This window comes from Canis lupus, chromosome 10 (assembly GCF_011100685.1).
Source record: "Canis lupus familiaris isolate Mischka breed German Shepherd chromosome 10, alternate assembly UU_Cfam_GSD_1.0, whole genome shotgun sequence".
Classification (NCBI taxonomy): domain Eukaryota; kingdom Metazoa; phylum Chordata; class Mammalia; order Carnivora; family Canidae; genus Canis; species Canis lupus.
This window is the reverse complement of record NC_049231.1, coordinates 46,671,791-46,686,592: the sequence shown is the minus strand read 5'-3', so window position 1 is coordinate 46,686,592 and position 14,802 is coordinate 46,671,791.

Below are 14,802 nucleotides of genomic sequence, written 5' to 3'. Positions count from 1 at the left end.
TGCCATGACTTGCTCTTGGCCTGGACAGATGAGACCAAGCACGGGGCCAGAGCCAAAGACAGCCTTCAGAGAGGTAGCTGATGTGAGAGCTCTGGGCGGGCAGGAGCAACGGCCCCACCCAGTCTGATCCCCGTCCAGAGGACAGGGGTGAGGGCACTGAAGTACAGAGGGGTGAGGTAACATGCTCTATAGAGTCCCCCCAGGATGAGGAGGAGCTGGGACATAAACTGGGTGGCCAGATTCCTTAGGCCTATGCCCTTGATCACCACCCTCTACAGCCTCTTGTGAAGGGATGAGCTGGACTGGGCTCTGGGGAGGAGTTAACAGTCAGGGGTCCATAGGGCCAAGCTCTGGAGTCTGACTACCTGGGTTCAAATCCTAGCTCCCCCCATTTCCAGCTGTGTGACTTCAGGGAAGCCACTTGATTTCTCACCAGAAGTTTTCTCATCTGTGGACTGAGCCTAGTAACACCACCCACCCCATGAGCACCTGACTTACTTTGCACAGCACCAGGGAGCTCTGCAAAAAGCATGTACTACACGTCTGCAATTGGGTGGGGACTGAGGGAGAATGGGGATGGCCCCCTGTGGGCTACGTGAGGAGATCAGCCTGCCTGGAGCAGCTGCTTCCCCAGGAAAGGAGGGGATGAGGCTGGGCCTGGGGGAAGGGAGCCCCCGTGCTTGGAGCCTTTGGTCTCTGGTGTCCTCCAACATTCTGGAGAGTCGGATGTGGTGCATGTGTCCAGAGCTGCCCAAGACTTGGCAGGCTGTCTTTACTGAACCTACTAGGTGACTCATATGGATGCTGGGCCTCCAGGGGTGGGAGGGTGACTTGCCTTTTGATTCCCAGGTTTTGAAAATGCCACCAGCTGCCTGCCCATGGTCAGCCCTCAAGACCCAAAGTGTGAAGAGATTTTGAGTTGCCTGCTATGACACTTGAAAACAGTGCCTTAAGGTTAAGTCTTGCCCTTTCTGGGTTCCTTAAAAAAAAAAAAAAAAGTGCCCATGAAGAATAAGGACTTAGTCTCTCCATATCATTGTGAAAAGATAATCAGCTGCCCATTGCCAGGGCAGGAAGACTAAGGTATCTGTAAGGAGGGGCAGGGGACGCTGAACAGGAGCAAGAGAGCAGAACGAGGAGGGGCTGGGGTGTAGGAAACCAGAGGACCCTCTTACAAGGTAACACAATATGCAGAGGCAGACACACACTGAGATGTACACCCTTGCCCACTCACAGATCCACGGACTGTCAAGAGGCTTGGGTGGTGGGCCAGCATGCAGTTTTCTGAAATGCTTTATACAGAGAGATTGTGTCTAGGAGTTTAGTTTCTGATAAAACAAGGCAGCAAGAGTTAGCTCTTTCCTTAGACCTTTTATGTAAGCACATCCGGGGAGTTCATCCATGCTATTAACTGGGGCTAAAAGACAGGCATGCTTCCTAGTTTCTTCCTTGCCCCAAGGCTATGGGAAGGAGAGAAACCTGGGCAAGATGGATGATCCAAGATTGGCCTCCACCTTGGGCCCAGGCCAAATGCATTGGCATTTAGCCCTTTCAGAGACCCATGGCAAGGTAACCTGACCTGGTCTGGCACATATTGGGTCAGATGGAGGGTTGGGTCCCTACCCTCTCCTTGATGGCAAACTGTCCTTGGTCAAGTCCCTCAGCTTCTCCAGGGATAATGCTCTAGGCCTTCTCTTTTCCACTGTTGGCTCCACACTATTCCTGTTCTCTGACTTTCCTCCTGCAAACCCTGTGAGCTCCCTTCAGAACTCCTCCTTCTAGTGTGGGTTAGACTCTTTTGGATTTGGGTCACTCCCTTAGTATAACTGATGTACGACAGAGTCAACAGAGCTTACGGAGACAGCTGGATGAATTGCCGCATGTTGAAACCACCAGATTGGGGCAGCCCAGGTGGCTCAGCGGTTTAGCGCTGCCTTCAGCCCAGGGCCTGATCCTGGAGACCCGGGATCGAGTCCCACGTCAGGCTCCCTGCATGGAGCCTGCTTCTCTCTCTGCCTCTCTCTCTCTGTCTCTCATGAATAAATAAATAAAATCTGAAGAAAGAAGAAAGAAAGAAAAGAAGAAAGAAAGAAAGAAAGAAAGAAAGAAAGAAAGAAAGAAAGAAAGAAAGAAAGAAAGAAAGAAAGAAAGAAAGAAACCACCAGATCAAGAAATTTCAGCTCCTCGGAAGCTCTCTCGTGCCCCTCCTCAGTAAACGCCACCCCTAGAGGTGACCAGTAGTCTACTTTCTATCACTATAGATTCAATTAGCCTCCTCTTAACCTTCTACAAATTGTACCATGTAGTCTTTTCGCATCTTATTTTACTCAATGCCTAGGAGATTTGTCTATGCTGCTGTGTGAGGCAGAACTTCTTTGTTGTGTTTGATCACCGTGTACATGTTCCATCAAATGAGTACACTACAGTCTGTTTACCCATTGTCCTATTGGTGGATATTTGGGTCGTCCAGTTTGGGGTACTGTGAATTAAGCACTCACATGCATATGTATTTGTAGACAAGTGCCCTTGATCATCCCAGGTAGCTAGGCAGGAGCGGGCTTGCTGGGTGGCTTGGAGTTTTGAGAGATTATGGTCCTTCCTTCCCAGTTGCTAGACCTCAGGACACAGCAGTGTTAGTAAATAAGTTGTCCCTCCTCCCAGTGCCCTCCTGCCTCCTCAATGCAGTTTCCTGGGAAGGTCTTATACACGCCCAGGTGTGAGGAACTGGATGAGCCATCCTGGAAGGCTCTGACCCTTGAAGAGTCACATGAAGAGGCCTACAATGCTACAGAGGACATTGTGGGCTCCCCTTTGGGGGCTGAGGAGGGTGGGATCTAGGGCAGCCAGGCGGGAAAGATGCGATTGCCTTACCTAAGATGCCAGCAGAAATCAAGCTTCCTGGTTAGCGACCTGCCCAAAGTCACACGGGCAGCATGTGGCCAGGAGGATTGTCGGGCCCAGGAGGGCCTCACTCCAGCCCAGAGCTCTTTCGACCACAGCAGGCCACCTTCTCTATGGGGGAGGCATTTAGGGACATTTAAGGGTCAGGATCATGGTGCTGCTGGGTGCCCCATCCAAAGATCAGAGTCAAGCAATTCTTTCTTGGGCTTTCCACCCCTGACGGCCTACCTGCCCTGCTCCTGGTCCAGTCTCCTCCCAGGGAGACGTTCACAGGCCTTGCATAGCCTGCATCATAGCCACTGGCTGAAGGAAAGACAGACGGAGCCTGGGGGCTGGCATTGCCCAAGACCCTGTACCAGGACCTGTGGTTGAGCCATCTGTGGGTGAGTGGGGGCAGCCCCCAGAAAACATTCCTGGAAAACTGTTTGCCTGGCATAACTACCTCAGGCTTTCTTGGCCAGAACATCATATTAGGACTGAGGTTAGCAAGGCTGGTGGGATGGGTTTGTGCATCTGCTGAGGCCTTAGAAGAAGGGCTATCTTGGCCTCCTGGGAACTGACAATGACCATCTTCACTGGCAGGTTCCAGATGATGTGTTCTCAACCAGTACCAGGTGTGGTTCACGGTGTGAAGACTCTGGGCTGTGGAATTAGGTATTCTCTGACTTTGCAGTTCTCCAGGAAGAAGAGAGCCTGGGCACACGTGCATGTCTGTATGTGTGTGTATCCATCTACTGCTTAGCCATTCATTTTGCCAATAGTTACTGGTTGCTTATTATGTGCCACTAGGGACTCTGCAGTGCGTAAGAGAGACAAGATCCCTATCCTCAAAGGAACATATGTCTCCGAGTGATTCTGTGTATACCTGAAGGTATGTACCTGCTGGAACATGAGACTGCTTCTGTGTGTGTATGTGTGTGTCTGGGGGGAGGGTTCCTGACTGAGTCTCTGTGTGTGCATCTGTGCCCAAACATATGTGTCTGAGCATGTGTCTATGAAGGGGAGAGAATTACTCATCCGCTCAGAAGATTGTTCAAGAAAGACTTCTCCCAGAGCAGTTACATTTTCATAAATAAAAACAATCAGATAATGAGTTCATTTCCGATCTCAAGTTTGATGCCAACATTCCAGTGAAACAAGACCCGCTGGCAGGCTGCTGCTCTCTGTGTGGCTTGGATTAGCTGGGGAAAGTACAGGGGTGAGACCTGCCACTTGCAGGCTGCAGGGGAGGGGGGGAGTGGGGCGACCTACAACCAAAAGAGCAGCTGCATGTGTCTTGGGCTGAGAAGCTGCTCACCATTGCATGGGCATCAGGAGACCCCCGACAGCCTACACAGGCCTGAACTCCTCCACTTGCTCCTTTGGGAGTAGGATGGGCAGGGTCAGTGCAGCTTTTTAAGTGTAGACAGCCTCAGAAGGAGTGGCCCCCCGGGCCCCCACAAATTACTGAAGGCACCCAGGCCAGAGCCCACAGATGCCTGCTAGGAAAGCACACAGCAGAGCACAGAAAGGTTGTGATTGGAGTCTAGAGGGGAGACGGAGAGGGGTCACACCCAGACCACAGCCCCTGCTTCTCCCTGGATTCACAAGCAGGGAGGTGAGTCTACACCTCGGCCTGGCTCCCACTGCCTTGCACAATGCCTTCCCCCATCCAGCGGCTCCAATCCCCTTGTTCGCCTCCTCCTGCGATCCCGGCAGGCAGAAGCTTCCCTACTCTGCCCTCTCTGGCCTTCGTGTAGGCTGGTCCCTCTCCTTGGAATGCTCTTTCTCCAACCTGACATGTCCGGATTTATGCAACCTTTAAGATCCAAATGTACGCCTCCATGAAGTCTTCCCTAATTCTGCTGGCTGGAAGCACTTCTTTCCCCTCAGCAATTACCACCTTCCGACTGCCTCCTATTTTTCCTCCTTGGGTCCAAGTTCCAGGAGAGCAGGCTTCGTGCTGCTACAAGTCCCAGCCAGCCTGAAGGTGGGCCGTGTCTGGAGGCTGGCCAGAAAGGTGAACCGAGCTGGATTCAGGTGCACGCTCTCTCGGGGGAACCTGTGAAAGGCTGTGGCCCAAGAAGTGCCCCTGCCCTGAATTGGAGAACCAATGCCACTAAGAATACCTTGGCAGTTGGACAGGGGTGGAGAGAAAGGCATCTGGGGGGCCAGAGCAGGGAAAGGAAGGGGCTTTTCCTACAAGGCATGACTTGGACCCCAAATCAAGACATCTGTGAGACATCAGGGAATTGTGCTGGGGTGGGGAAACTCCTGAGAATCGATTCAGAGGCAGAGACTGATTGTTGGCAAATAAGAAAAAAATTGAGAGGCCATCTGTCCGTTTGTCTGTCCGTCCATCCATTTATCCATCTACCCACCCACCCATCCACTATTCATTCACCCATTCACACATTCAACAAGCACCCCTGAGCACCTTTATACACATTCCGTAACATACGTTATTCATCTACTCCTCAGAGCAGCTGGTGGAGGAAGGCATCCTTATCTCAGAGGGGGAATCTGAGCCTCAGAGAAGTTGAAGTCAATGTTCAGGGTCACACAGCCGCTAAGGGCCTGAGCAGGATTTACACTCAGGTCAGGCTGCCCCTCCAGAGCCTGAGCGTTTCCCACGCCAGTGAGGAACAAATGGCTTATTTCTCAGTCTCTCCACAGCTTCAGGCTGAGCTGGATTGTGACCCTCCAGCAGTATGATGAAGCCTTGTGCTTTGTCTGGAAGTTCAGCCTGGGCCCCACCCCCACAGTCCCCTCCCCCCAATTTTGCTATAAACCAGCTGTCTTTATCTTTTAAAATATTCACTGACAAGGCCATTTGTAGGGGCAGGGGTCCTAACCCGGAGGGGCAAAGCTCTGCTAGTGGAATTTCTAGTGTAGTGGGAAGTTTTGCTGGGGAGAGGTCCTCCTACTTGGCAAGAGGCAGGGCAGTCCTGGCAAGAGCCCATGTTGGGCTGAAGAGGGAGGGAGAGATGAAAGTGTTCTAAAAAAGTCACCTAAGAGGTTGTTGAAAATACATCTTCTGGTCTCCATCCCCATAGAGTCTGTTTGAGCAATCTGGGGTGTGCTCAGAAACGTGAATTTTTAAATAGGCCCTAAGGTTTTTGATGTGAGTGGTCAGTGAGCTAATAAGAAATCTCTCCGTGGGTTTTAGGGGACAAAGAAATCTTGCAACAAGCCTTTCCTTCATACACCTGAAGATCACACCACTGTCTGTCTTAGATTCGTCACACAGCTGATTGACACTAAACTAAACAACTAAAATTCTTCTTTTTTTTTGCATGAGCCTAGGCAAGTGGTTTCTTGGACCCCAAAAGCAGATCCTGACCTTCAACTCTCTTCACACTCACCCTTTAAATGTGTCCTTTCCATGTAGCCTGAAAAAACGTTTTCAATTTTATTATTGAATATATTTCCTGTTCCACTCAACTTGGATGGTCTGCAAATTTGAGAATTCTCCCGCCTACATCTAGATCCCCGACAAACATGCTTAAGGGCCTGGCACAGGCTGGATAGGAAACTCTCTATGCTGCCAGGGGAGTCCTCAGGCCTGTCCCCTGAGGACTCTCCTGTCCTTGGACACGGACCCCTCATCCCTGCAGTTCTCTATCACCAAGGAGGCAGCCACTGAGGGGGTCCCCTTGGCTCCCCATCCCAACAAGAGGCCACAACCCTTACCTTGATCAGGCCCTATGCTCACTGCTTCCTGCACTTTGGATGCATTAGCCCATCTTTTCTTTCTTTTTTTAATTTTTTTTAAGATTTTATTTATTTATGAGAGAGACACAGAGAGAGGCAGAGACATAGGCAGAGGGAGAAGCAGGCTCCCTGTGGGGACTCCATCCTGGGACCCCTGGAATCACCCTGAGCCAAAGGCAGACGCTCAACCACTGAGCCACCCAGGTGCCCAAACCCGTCTTTCCACGGTGTGTCCAGAACCATGATGTTGAATTCTCCAATGTGTAGAGCAGGCTTCTCTCCGCAGCCTCCCCTGAGGCCCAGGCCTGCTTCAGCATCCATGCTACAGCTGGCCATCTCGAGTGTCTAGGCCGGGAGACCTACGACCATGTGTGTGACCCAGAAGATGAGTGGGGGTGGAGAGGGAAAGGAGACACTTGTAAGGATTCTGTTTTCTCAAGGATAGAGGCTCGGGTTAGAGACCAACACCTTGAGTTGGAATGAAATTCCTCCTTTCCCACTGGTGGAGGGGGCTGAGTCACTGCCTCGGGCTTCCTGAGGGGGAACCTGAGCCCCTGAGCTGGTTCCGTGCACTGTGGGGAAAGAGGTGAAGAGAGGGGCTCTGGTGACTTCAATGTTCGGGGCCTGGCTGGGAAGACAGCGCTTAGAAATTCAATCGGGGCCTGCAGAGCACCAGCCGCTTCCCACATTTCTCACAGGGCGTCCTCACCAGAAGTGGGGGTTCTTTGGCGTATCCTTCCCACTAAGCGTGTCCACCAGTCTAATGGTGGGGGTGGGGTCAGGAAGCAAGCACTTCCATGCCTTAGGTGTTCTGGCCTGTGGGCCTCTGAAACCACCGTCAGGGGCCAGGAGGGAACCATGGGTGAGTGTTGGAAAAGAGGTGGAAGAGCTGCCCCCGCCAGCACCCCCAGAGCATTCCACGGGGCTGCCGAGGTCCAGTGCTGGGTATTCCTGGGCAGGGCGGAAGTTCTTCCCATTTCTGGTTCTGGAGCTGCTTCGCTGGGTTCAAGTTCTCCTTCACCCTGTGGAACTGTCCTGAGCTCCTTGAGGGCAGCTGCCCTGGAACTAACCCCTCTTTCTCTGGCTGCCACCCCTGCAGCCTCCGGCTCCCTGACTTGTGCTCTGAGAGGGGCGGGAGTGAGAGTGGTCAGCTCCTGGCCATGACTGGGGGCACAGGCCCTCCCCACACCTCAGCGAGGGGCTTGGGAGCACTCTGCCAGGCCTCCCCTGTCAGGAGCTAGAAGCAACAGCTGCTGTGGAGGAAGTTTTGGTCTGCAAAGAAGGAGAGAACACTGATGGAGTTGAGGGAGGAGAGAGGAGGAGGCTGCATGCCGGCTTCAGGGGTGTCGGGATCTGCAGCTGCCCAAGTGGCCCTCGGGGACTCAGCTCTGAGCCACAGCTCAGTGCCTGCCCAAAGAGGCAAGAGAGGCCTCTGGCTTCAGTTTTCCATGAGGTAGAAATGGAGAACTGAGGAGAGACATGAACAGCAGTCAGACCTCCTTTATGCCTACCATGCCCCCCGAGAAAGTCAGGGCCCTGGGTTCTACTTGGTCTACTTGTCTTCGGGGGGCTTCTCTATCTTGTGGCTGTGGACGACTGTGGACCCCATGAAGTGCTGGGGGTTTGAGATGCCACAGGATAAACGTGACTCATCCTCCCACGGTCAGGTTTACCAGATTATGAGAGGAAAAACTATTATTATTTTTATATCGAAACAGCCACGTATATGTTCACATTAATTTTTAAGAAAACACAACCCTTCAAATCTCAAACTTGGAGGTCCCTTTCAGCTCTCAGATGCCTAAACTCTATTCCCTTCAGACAAATACTCCAGCCCTCTGTGCCTCAGTTTCTTCATCTGAGAAGTGGGCTAACAGCACTCCTACACTTGACAAGGAGTTTGGGAGGGTGAGTGGCGGTGGGGATGTGACGTAGAGCTGGAAAGAAGCAGGCATTTCCTCCCTCCTTCAGTGCTGGCAGCTTTCAGGCTCCAAGCGCTGCTGTCCCAGGAGAAAACTCTTATTTAATGGTTCGCTGGGCTTCCCCCGGATGAGCTGGGTGTGACAACCTCTGTCTCCTGGCCGTGTGCCTGGTCACCCAGATCTCAATGACCTGGAGATCTTCCTGCCAAAGCCCTTTCCATCTTGGGGACAGCCTGGTACAGGGCACGGGATCTGGGCACGGCTGAGCACCCTCCAATACCCATCCCTAACTCCACCTTCGGTCACTGACCCTGGAGAAGCTGGAAGGAGAGGAGCTTGGGGAGAAGGGGAAGAGTATTCCTTCTTCCTGAGGCTCAGGGTGCAGGGAGCATTTCCAGTGCTACACCTAGGAAGGAGGCTGTGAACTGCCAAGCTGCAGACTGAACCTGGATCCCACCTGTGTTAGTGTGGCCCGCAGCATACTTTCAAACTTGGAAACCCACCTAAAAAGCTGAATTTATTTCTCCTGAAAAGCTCAGGCTTGACCACTTTGGCCCATAAGACACTAATGGGCCAGAGTAAGCAGTCACTGCCACGTTTACAGCAGACTTTACCACAGTGCCCACCACCCTTCATGCCTCACCCAGGCCCACCTGCCCACTTCTCTCCTTCCCATCAGCTGTCAGTGACTGTGGGCAGGAGAGTGTGAGCTCTGACTGCATCTCCTATGAGGAGAGATGTGTCAGCTGGAGCATGACACTCACAGCCCAGACAGTGCTCTTCATTTAAAATTAGAGCATCTTTGACTCTCTGGAGAGGCTAGTGAGAGCAAGGTGACAGGGGAAGGTTCCAGATCCTCCTCTTCCTGTCCCCATGGGTCACCACCAGTCCCTGCCCCGAGAATTGCAGGGGCCTGGGGCAGGTGTAGATCCCTGGGGGAGACACAGTTCTGCTGGGGCTACTGGAAAAGAAACCAAATGGTCACATTTTCCACTGTTTAAATTCCTGACTTTAGTGGCCAGTCTCCTGCACTGCCAGAGGTGGGTGGGGGTGTCAGGACTGACACACCCCCTACCTGGATCCCAGAACAGCTTCCCTGAAGGGAGTGGACCTCTGTATCAGGCTGGGAGCCCCCACTTCCCAAACCTCTCAGGTGGAGGATGAGGATGGGGGTGAGGTCAGGGCCAACTTTGTCATTCATTCATTCGTTCGTGCCCACTCAGGGCCAGCAAATGTGTGAGGCACTACTTCCTACTGTGTGACCTCGGGCAAGTCACTATGTCTGCACCCACGGCTGGTGTGTGTAAAGTCAGGGCACCCTGGCAGCTGCCTCCGGCCTTCTTAGGAAGAGGAAGGGTCATGATTCGGTCCAGGCAGGGGGCTGGTACGCAGTAAGCGCTCCATAAATGCTACGAAGGCCGCCACTCCCTGCCCTCTGGGGAGCCCCGCGGCCCCTGGCTGTGTCCCCTCTGCCCCCTCCCGCACCCGAGGCTGCACCCCTGCACCCCAAGCCGCCGCCAGGTGCACAGAGGCCCCATTCTCCGGACGCGCGGCCCCTCGCCCCTGGGGGGACCCTGCCCGCCGACCCCGCGACCCCGCGATCGCGGGGCAAAGAGGGGCCTTTTGTTCCGGGGCCGCCCGCCGGGCCGCGGGGCTCCCGCCCTAATCCGGCTAATTACGGTCCCCACGGCGCGGCGCGCGCTCGCCCACCGCTTTCCCACGGCCGCGAAGAAAGCCCCTCAGTGCGGCGCCCGCCCGAACAGAGGCCGATTGAGCCGGGCCGCGCCCCCGCCCGCCCCGGCTGCTCCCGACGGCCTCCCCCATCCCTGATCCCTCTCCCCCTTCTCTGGAGGCGCGTCCCTCCGTCCCCTCCGAGGCCTCCTGGCTGGCTCTCTGCTCCCTGCATCCCCCCCCCCTCCCCCGGCCCTCAACGCGCCCGCTCACCTTGGGATCATTCCGGCGACAGCCTGCCTCAGGCCCTCCCTTCCCTCCTTCCTGGGGACCCCTGGTCCTGGCCCCTCCTAAGTGTAAGGAGACCAAGGACGCTCTGGGCCAGGCCATGAGTCTTGCGTGGTTTGCGGGCAAGCTCTGGGCTCTTGCTGGTGGGAGGCAGCTCCAAGACGGTGAGAAGTGTGGGAGATGTCCCCTGCTGGGCCAGGGGAGGTGTGGGGGGCACAGTGGGTGCAGTGGGTGAGGAGCGGTGCTGAGTGAACTCAGCATGCCCAGCCCATGGTGTCCTGTGGCCAGGCCACCAAGAGTAGCAACTCTGAAGCAATCCCAGCCTTGGGCGGCCATCAGCCCCAGTGGGGTTGGCTAAGGAGAGGCCAAGGCCAAAGGTGTCCTTGGCATGGGCCTGGACCAGCCAGTCTGAACAACTGTTCTTCTAGAATTTGTTGGGGGTACATGTCCAGAGGGTTCTGGGGAGGCCATGAGATGAGTCCTTTTGGCTACTTTAAGGCCCCCAAAATTCATTCATTCATTAACTCATTCATTCATTTATTCCTTCGATAAATATTTATTGAATGTGTACCATGTGCGACTGTTCTAGGCCACAAGGGAGAAAGCCGTGAATAAGATAAAGATCTTGTGCTACATTCTATTGGGGGAGGCTGCGGGTAAGCAAACAAGGAAAACAGATAGCTGTCAGATGGTAGGAAGGGCAACGGGAAAATGCTAAACCAGGAGGGTGTGTTGGGAGCTCTGAGAGAAGGGAAGCAAAGGAGGCCCCCCTGAGTTGGGGGAGGCCTTGAACCCGAGACTTGAAATGAGGTCAAAGTGCTTTCCTTCTGGGGGAGTGACTGGGCTTGCTGATAAGTTCCTACCACAGATGCCAGAGGCCTCTCCAGGGTTCCCTCAGGCCCCTGTCACTGGGAGATGCTGAGACCCACTGTCGCTTGGTGGAGGGATGGTGGCAGGAAGACATATGCTACAGAAAAGTTATTACTGTCCTCATTTCTCCTGCCTTTTCCTCACCACTGGTAGGGATTTCTTGACAATGGTACCTTTGAATGAACAGATCACAAATAAACCACACAGCCCCATGGTAGGCCAGGGCCTGGTGGCCTCTGTCCAAAGGAAAGGTAAGGCCCCCTTTACATCCAGGTAATAGAGGAAAAAGGATTAGTGAGTTTTGTGTGCTCATAGATCACAGGACAACATAGTGTTGTGGGGATTCAGATCAGGGGGCAAGAAAGAAGAGAAGGTGGGGGAAGTGCCCCCAGTGGGCTCATGCTGGTCTCAGCCAAAGCAGGAGAACCTAGAGAATGGAGGCAGGACAGATGGATTCCCTGAAGGACCCACAGTTGCTCACAGCTGGGAATTAGGGCCCTGAGGGAGTCTGGAGCCCCAGCTGGGGCTGGGGGGGTGCTTTTGTGAGTGTGTTTGCAAGGTGTGGGGTGTGTGTGGTGTGTGTGGTGTGTATGGCATCTGCCTGGAGGGAGGAGGTCCAAGTGACCTTTCTCAGCCTCTCCCACCTGCTCACTCCCCCACCTGAATTGCCCATCTGGAAGAACCTGGCTGAACTCCCACTGAGTCATTCGCCTTCTGGGGGTAAGGGGCAAGAGCTGGTGGATGGTGAACAACCTCTTGTTCCATCAAGCCAAGTGGGGCTGGCCAGGTTTATGGGCCCAGATGCCCTCCAATCAAGACCTCTTTCCCATGGGCCATGTTGCTCTGGACTTTGGAAGGAGACAAGTGCCACAGTCCTGTTTGGGATCAAGTGTAGGAAACCTCAGCTAAGTCTGGGAGTCAGGAGGTTTCTTCATAACCTGCCCTTCACTAACTGGGAGACTGTGAGTACATCATTGGACCTCTCTGGGCCTCAGCTTCCTCACTTGGAAAGTAGGCATAATAATAACCCCTCCTTGTAGGGTTACAGTAAAGGTAAAATGAAGTAAGAATGTCGATATGCTGAGTCAACTAGCAACTTCCAGGCTTTTTGGATCAATATATTTTCATTTTGACCTATTGCTCACACATCTAATTGAGACAAAGATTTATACTTCCCTTATTGTGGTGAATGCATTGATCTAGTCTATCTTACAATATTTCATTCTGTTTTTAAAAGGTTGTAAGTCAGGGCACTGAGTGGCTCAGTCGGTTAAGCATCTGACTCTTGATTTTGGCTCAGTCACCATCTCAAGGTCTTGAGATTGAGCCCCGCATTAGCCCAGCATGGAGCCTGCTTAAGATTCTCTCTCTCCCTCTTCCTCTGCTCCTCCCTGTCCCCACTCAAATAAAAGATTTATTTAAAGAAATAAAAAAATTAAGAGTTTTAAGTCATGACCCATTGGGTCTCAAACTGCAGTTTGGAAAACACTGTCATAAACCATGAAACAGAATACAAAAAAGTATTTGTGGTTTCACCACCTGCAGAACTTGTGGGGAGAGCAGAGTGGCCTTGGGATCTGTCACCCACCCTGGCCCCAGGGCAACCCACCATTGCTTCTCTGTAGATGACTTGAGCCTTACTTGTCAGCCATATCCTGTGAGCACCCCCAAAACCTCCCTGCCACCTGCAGTCAGCCCATAGTTTGTTCTCACTCATGACCCAGTCTTCTCCCTGACTGGAATCCAGTGCCCCATCTCTACCTCCAGGGTCTGGGAATGGCCCCTGCCTGAGGACAGTAAGAATAAAGAGCAGGATCAGTCTTGAGTCTATACACGCTAGCCATGTAGCCAAGTGCTTCAGTGCTTCTGAGCCTCAGTCTTCTCCTCCAGAAAGTGGGAATGAGGCTTCTGCTCTTCCTAATCCACAGGGCTGTTTTGCAGATTAAATGAGCTATGTGTGTAAAGAAGCTTGAGAAAACATCTAAGTATACTTTAAAAGTGAAATCTTCTTGAGAGTGAGGGTCCAATAGGGCGAAATCATTCTGTATGATATTCCAGTGTTAGATACATGACACTGCATTTGTCAAAACTCATAGAACTTTATAGCACAGTTGATCTTAATATATGCAAATATAAGAAACAATCGTTTAGGAGGTTGGGAGATCCCAGGGTGGAATGCAGACTGTGACAAATCCATCTTTATTACAAATATATGCAAAAACCTCACTGAAATGGGTGGGTGGGGGGAAAGGTTCTGATTTAAGTAACTCTGGAAATGAGTAAAATCTGTAATATTAAAAGCAAAAGAAACTATAAACACTGTAGTCTAGTTGGTAAAGCCATTTTCTATGCAGCATGGGCTAATAATTCTGAAACCACCATGCACATATATTGGAATTGGACAAGTAGGTGAATAGATGGTGGGTGGTAGGAGCCATGTTACAGACAGGCAGAGGGAGAAGGTTAGAATGACCCTCACGATAATGGATCAGGGTCAGAGGCATTAGTGTAAACTCTCATTTACCTTAATATAGACCCAGCTGGTTGTACATAGAAGTATTTCTAGATTTGTGTATATTTGATAGTTTGGTAGACACACGGGTTAGCGAGCACCCATATATTTCCTTGTTCCATCAGCTGGGAGGGCCTGGAAGCAAGGACACCCCAGGAACAGCAAACACACTCAGTGCCCAGATCTTGGTTTCTAATACCATTCTTCAATAAAAGGAACCAGGGTGTTGCCTGGGTGGCTCAGTCAGTTTAGTGTCTGCCTTGGCTCAGGTCATGCTCTCAGGGTCCTGGGGTGCCTGCTTCTCCCTCTCCCTCTACCTGCTTCTTCCCCTACTTGTGCTCTCTCTCTCTTTCTGTCAAATAAATGGATAAATAAAATCCTTAAAATAAAAAAAAAAAAAAAGGAACCGGGGCTCTTGAAGAGATGACTGATTCTAGGATGGGAGCAGGACACCCACAAGATGAACTACATCTTGTAGTACCAGAAAATAAGGAAGTACTTAAAAAAAAAAAAAAAAAAAAAGATCGAGTAGGTCAACAGGCCACGGGAACTAGCTAAGAGCTCCAGTGACCAAAGCCAGAACAACTTGAGCAACAAAATATATACTATCATCAGTAATATCCAATTACTACACAAAGTATAAAATACATATTCATCAGCAGATGATGAAATATACATGGGGAGACAAGACAAAACTGGTCCAAAAGAATCCCAAGTGATTTATGTGGACATTTTGTCCTCAGGAAGAGGATAGCTCCTCACTCCCTAAATATGAGTGAGGCACAGTGACTTCCTTCCAAACAGTGCAGTCTGGAGACACCGCCTCAGACAGGTGACCACGGTCAGCATGGACAGTGATAAGTAATATCGGTAGAATGTACCCTGGGTAGGATGGGGTGAAAATGGGACTTTACCTCTGTGGTCCTCCCCCAAACCCGTAATTAC